At 40.8% G+C, this 6,791-nt stretch overlaps 1 non-coding gene across 1 annotated transcript; it reads right to left on the bottom strand.

The window, feature by feature from the left end:
* Positions 1–1,557: 1,557 nt before the first annotated feature.
* LOC114897346 lies at positions 1,558–1,742 on the bottom strand. The gene has a single exon (XR_003794072.1). It is a non-coding gene; the product is annotated as a U2 spliceosomal RNA (small nuclear RNA).
* Positions 1,743–6,791: the final 5,049 nt, after the last annotated feature.

Here is a 6,791-nt window from a genome sequence, read left to right as displayed (position 1 = left end):
ATCAGTGGGAAACTGTTTTCAAACAAACAGATTTTTGATGAAGTAAGTGGAATTTCAGAACTTAAATATCAGTGTATTGACACGGAAGATCTTTGCAACTTTTGCTGTCTATAGAAAACAACTTTGGTTGACAGTACAAAAGCCATGCAGCCAAAACAGTAGGACAGAGTTCACTGACATGTTTATTTAGGGCACACCTCACCCCTTTGCTTTTGACATTGAACCAAAAGTAGGTCACAGTAGGCAAAATATTAAAAGAAAATATAGATATTTATTTTTAGTGTCCTTGATGGTACATAGGTTTGGCACTAGTTAACTGTACAGAGGGCAGCAGGAGGACACAGATCCTTTCTGCAGGTTAAGGGAGAGAAGGAAGAAGGAAGGAAAGATTAAGAAGGGCAATTGCCGAAGACAAGCTTTGTCTAGTTTGAAGTGGATGGTGTATCACTAAAAACCTGAACCAAAGTTTTTTGGTTTGGTTTCGTTTTTTGTTGTTATGTTGTTAGGGGAAATAAAGGAACCCTGTGATTTTTGATTTTTTATTTATTTTTTATTTTTGGCCGCATTGGGTCTTCGTTGCTGCGTGCGGGCTTTCTCTAGCTGCAGTGAGCGGGGGCTACTCTTTGTTGCGGTGCTCGGGCTCTAGATGCACAGGCTTCAGTAGTTGTGGCACACAGGCTCAGTAGTTGTGGCTCTTGGGCTCGGTTGCTCTGCGGCATGTGGGATCTTCCCGGACCAGGGCTCGAACCCGTATCCCCTGCATCGGCAGGCAGATTCCCAACCACTGTGCCACCAGGGAAGTCCAGAACCCTAAGATTATTAAGGCGTAGCAATTCATTGGGGTGTAAACATGAAGCTGTTTAACTGCTCCCTGCCTCCTCTGGTAAAATCCCCCCTTTACTCTGGGCAGTGAACTCCCTTATCTTTATGATGTCTCCATCTAATTCCATAACTTCCCAGTCTTATCTCTAATGCTCAGCCCTATTCATATTCAAACTTCAATCTCACAAACAAAGCAATACAAAACTTCAATGTCAATCTAGTGGGAGAGGGGGTGGGAGATATGTCTGCTCTCACACCCCCGTCTTCTCCCCGTTTCCCAGACAGAAGCACCCTCAGTTTGGAGGGTGAAATGAGAATGTCCTCCCTTGGCTCCTTTGGACAGGGGGCAGTAGGTGCTACCACTGAGGTTGCCGCTGCTTCTCTAACGCCAACAGATTTTCTTCCCCCTCTAGAGCTGCCTGTGTTGGCTCTCCCTAAGTCACATGTCCTGGTCCACAGTCTCCTGACAGAGGGTCTGGCTCAGGCTCAGCCTCTTCTCTCCCTCAGCCCAAGTGGTCCTCTTGTCTAACATTCTCTTGGATGTGAAACTGGCAAGATGGCTCAAGCTCAGCTACTTTGTCTACTCCACTTACAGGAAATCCTATCCTTGCAGTACAAATGGTGGAAATGTAGTCTGGAGCCTCTTTAAGAGTGAATTAGAAAAAAAAAAAAGTGAATTAGAACACTTCGTAGGAGGCAAGGGGAACAATAGAAAACAATCTGTCATTAACTCAAAAGGAAGGCACCGTTCCTGGAAGTAATGCAGTTCCAAGCTGAGGGTGGAGCCGATTAATTAAGCTACCAATTCATCTCCTAACTCCAAACATTAATGCCTAATACACAGATAAAGAATATGTCAGGTGCTTTAATTGGTAGGACAGATGCTACGTTTGATTTTAGCTAATAAACAGAGAAGAGATAACAGTTCTACTTAAGACACACCCATTCCCTTTCACACTTGTGGTGGAAGCTGATACCTTCAGAGCCCCCCACCCCTCTCCAGTGCACCAAATCTTACCCTGATATTGCTCTAGCCTGATATAATGCTCCCGAAGAAACATCTTCCTTACTGAAAATCAGTTTTGATGTCTTGTTCCTGAGACCTTCTCCAAACACCTCCCTTATTTACTTACTCACTAAACTTAATTGATCAACTCCATCTTCTCAGCTCCCATATTTTCTGTACACCTTGGGGAGTCAGGGGACAACTCTGGGACTCAAGCTGATAGACTGTTTTTTTTTTACTTTTTATTATGAAAATTTCTAAGCATTAACAAAAGTAGAAAGAATAGTATGATAAACTGGCATGTTCTCAACACCCAGCTCAACAATTATCAACTCATGACTAAGCTATATCCTAACCTACCTTCCCTTTCCCCTGGACCACGTGTCTAAAATAAAAGAACTATTTTTGTTGTTTTAAACATAACTGCAGGGGTTTCCCTGGTGGTCCAGTGGTTAAGAATCCACCTTCCAATGCAGGGGACGCGGGTTCGATCCCTGGTAAGGGAACTAAGATCCCACATGCCACGGGGCAACTAAGCCCACATGCTGCAACTACTGAGCCCGGGCGCTCTGGAGCGCATGCGCTATAACTAGAGAGAAGCCTGTGCGCCACAACTAAAGAGAAGCCCGTGCACCACAACAAAGAACCTGCACGCCGCAACGAAAGATCCCATGTGCCACAACTAAGACCCAACACAGCCAAAAATAAATAAATAAATAAAGGTCTAAATCTTAAAACTTAAAAAACTGCAGTACCGTCAACATACCTATAAAATAAATAGCAATTCTTAATTATCATTAAATATCTAGTCCATATTCAAATTTCTACAGTGGTCTCATAAATTGGAATCCTAACCAGGTCTATCTTTTGTATTTGATTAAAACATTTATTGCATGAATCAGATTATACTAGGTTATGCTGTGGTAGCAAACAGCTCTAAAATCACAGTAGCTTATGACAACTTGGGTTTCTTTCCTGCTCACGTGAATTTCCACTGTGAGTCAGCTCTGCATCCTCTTCACTCTTGGCCATGGGCTGAAGAAACAGTCCCTATTTGGGATACACCCACTTCCTGGCAGATGGAAATGATGAATGGTTGAAACACAATGACTTTTAAAACTTCTGTTCAGAAGTAGCAACCATCATATCTGCTCACATTTCATTGGTCAAAGAGTGTCACATGGCCAAAGCCAATGTCAGAGGGGAGAAGGGAAGAATATGTCTCCCACAGGAGAGGACAGCAAATACTGGGAGTAATACAATCTATCATACCTTGTAAGTCCCTTTTAATTTATGGGTTCCCTTTCTCATATTTTTTTTTTTTCCAATTTACTAGCTGAAGGAGTTGGGTCATTTATGCTGTAGAATTTCCTGTATTCTGGATTTTTGCTATTTGCATCCCTGTGCACATTTATTCAACATGTTGCTTTGTCACCTCTACTTCTTCTAAACCTGTGTTTAAATATAGAGGCATTATCAGATGGAAGTTCAAATTTTGGCCAAGTATATTTTCTAGGTGATCATGTATATTATGTTAATTATCTCTTGCAAACAAATCATCCTAAAATTTGGTGGCTTAAAACAACAATAATCATGTATTATCTCATGGTTTCTGTGGATCAGGGATTCAAAGAGGGCACAGGGGGATAGCTTGTCTCTACTTTATGATTTCTGGGGTCTAGCTGGAAAATTCAAAGGCTGGAGGACTAAAATCATCTGAAGGCTTGACTGAGGCAGAAGTTTGCTCAAGGTGGCTCACTCACTTGGTTAGCAAGTTGGCGTTGGTAAATTGGTCTTTTCTCTGTGGGCCTGTCCACAGGGCTGCTTGAGCATCCTCACACATGGTGGCTGACTTCCCCCAGAGTGATTGATCCAAAAGACCAAACACTGAAGCAGCATTGCCTTCTATGACCTAGCTTATGAATTGATACACTGACACTTCCATCGGTCACAAAATCAGCCCATATTCATTGTGGAATGTCTGCACAAAGGCATGAATACCAAGAGAGAAGGTTCACTGGGGGCCATCTTGGAGGCTGGCTGCTATACGTATCAAGTGGTTTTTGATGTGAAAATAATAATTAGGAACAATCTATATCATGTTATGTGAGACAATGGTTTCTAGCATTTGGGATGTCATGATCCAGTAAGATTTCAGGCGGGAAATAGGGCTTAAATGGAACTATTAGATCTTTATTTTACCATGTAAAGCCATTTAGAAAGAGTAATCTGTTAATTCTACCATTATCATTTTTATCACTTTTTTTTTAAAGGCCTTTTTCATACAGAAGTACATTATCTCAGAATGAAGAATGATCATTTTAGATGTGAAGCATAGAGAGCTCTCCTAAACTGCTTGTGGGAATGTACATTGGGAATCCACCTGGAAAACATTCTATAGTCCAGTTGAGAATTCACATACTCTATCACCCAACAATTCCACTCCTAGCTATACACCCTAAAGAAATGTATACATACACACCTGTAATCATGTATAAGAATGTTTACAGCAGCATGTGGAACCTAGCAAAATGGTACAGATGAACCGGTTTGCAGGGCAGAAATTGAGACACAGATATAGAGAACAAACGTATGGACACCAAGGGGGGAAAGTGGCGGGGGGCGGTGGTGGTGGTGTGATGAATTGGGAGATTGGGATTGACATGTATACACTGATGTGTATAAAATTGATGACTAATAAGAACCTGCTGTATAAAAAAAAACAGATAAAATAAAATTCAAAAATTCAAAAAAAAGAATGTTTACAGCAGCATGTTAATAATAGTCCTGAATTGGAAACAAACCAAATGCCCATCAACAGTAGCATAGATATACAAATTGATGTATATTCACACTGTGTGATTCCATTTATATAAATTCCCCAAACAAGCCATACTGAAGTATAATGCTTTGGGATGCAAGCTTAAATTATTTTTCAAAAAAAAAAAGACCAAGAGTATGATTATTATAAAGGTCAAGTCATGGTTACCTTTTGGGGGAGGGAGGGTTTTCTGATTTTGAAGAGACACAGGTGGAGAGGGCTGGGGTGTTGGCAATGTTTTATTTATTGACCTGAGGGATAGTTACACAGATATTGCTTTGATAACTCATTAAGTTGCACATTTAATGTTTTTTTCTGTCTGTGTCTATATTTTACCATAAAAAGGGAGTTTTAAGAAGGAAAATAATAGTCTTTCTAATTAAAAATTTTAACTTTAGGGGAAACTTAAAAACAAAAAAAAGACCATCTGTTCTTTCTCGACTCCATCATCCTCCTCCCACCCCTTTTTCCATACGGGGTGTCAGCGGGATCTCTGCTAGTTCCAGCACTGACAGCTTCACACGAGACACTTTCACATGTCCCTGACTCGGTGGAGCAGGAATGGATGTGGTTACACACACACACACACACACACACACACACACGTGAAGCTTCCCTCCCGGTGCTTCAGGAAGAGGAAGTACCTTCTCTTCCCTGGTTGGTGAGAAGAGGGAATAGCCTCTCCTCAAGGACTCTGCAGCCCCTCACACCTCCTGCCAAAAGTCCCCCACTTGTTCCTGGGTGGTCTGGGCAGGAATGACAGCAGACTTGATGGCTCTTCTGACGGGCACCGTCAGCTCGCCCTGCCAGCAGCCCCAGTGCCTGGTAGTGCCCCAGACTAAGGCTGAGTGGCGCTTCATGCTGTGGTGGGCCTGAATAGATCATTTTAGTACTGGGCACTGTAGAGCATCTTGTTACACCACTGTTGATGGAGCATCTAGTATATGCCACGGATTTTGCTAGTTGTTTCATTTCACGCAGTGCATTACAATTTACAATATTTTATTTCATGCTCATAACAATCCTATGTAACAGGTGGAAGACATCTAATTATTTCCGCTTTTCACATGGGTCATTGAGTCTCTAAGGTTTGAGTGTCTTAGGTAAAATCACTCTAAAGGGCTAGTCATACCTCTGAATACTTGCCATACCCACAGCCTCATGGTAGAAAAGTAGCCCTGGGTGGTTCCTCAGACAGGGTTTGTTTAATGGTATCTCCTGACCCATCTCCCACCCCCAGTCCACAGCCGATTCTGCCAGAAGTGGTTGCTTGATTCAAGGACAGCCAAGCTGTAGGGCCGAGATGTATGGGATGGCCTGGAGAAACAGATCTGCCCAAACAGGAATAATGGAATGGTGATTAGGTAGATAATTAGATTATCTCAGAAACATTTCATGAGAAATACAAATTAGGTGTTGGAAAAGCTAAAAGACACCAGAGATGAGAAAATTCTGCACAGATACCACAGGCAGTAGGAATAATCAGTAAACAGAGAGTATGAGTAAGAGTAATGTAACTGTGCATAGAAAGGAAACTTTTGAAGGGCAATTTGATAGTACCTATCAAAATAGTAAAAGCAGAAATGTTTTGATACAGCAATTCCATTTATAAGAATGTATCATGCAGAAATACTTAAATAAGCAGGCAAGGTTTTATGTACCAGGATGTGTACTGCAATATTATTCATAGTAACAAAAAAACTGTAGATAACCCAAATGTACATCTTTGGGGAAATGATTAAATAAATTATGTTATTAGTATCTAATGAATGCTATGCAGCTATTAAAAAGAATGAGCTATGTGTTACAAGGAGAAATGATATCCTTAACATATTATGTAATGAATAAAAATTTGTAAAATAATATTCATAGCATTTTCTAAACAACTATAAATATATGTAAAACATGTATATGTAATAGATATACATTCATATGTACCTCATATATATATTTGTATGTGCATAGAAAAATGTCTAAAACATTATATAACAATATATTAACAGTGATTATCCTTTAAAGAATAGGAGCACTATGGTAGTTCTAAAGTATGTCTACAAGTGCTTTAGTACTTCTGTCTCCAAAAGTGAGGACCAATTTCCCTCCCCTTGAGTGTGGCTTGGATTTGGTGTGTGTCTGTGTGTG

Source organism: Monodon monoceros, unplaced genomic scaffold (assembly GCF_005190385.1).
Source record: "Monodon monoceros isolate NGI ecotype Baffin Bay Population unplaced genomic scaffold, NGI_Narwhal_1 Super_Scaffold_16, whole genome shotgun sequence".
Lineage (NCBI taxonomy): Eukaryota > Metazoa > Chordata > Mammalia > Artiodactyla > Monodontidae > Monodon > Monodon monoceros.
This window is presented reverse-complemented; position numbering and strand designations above follow the sequence as displayed.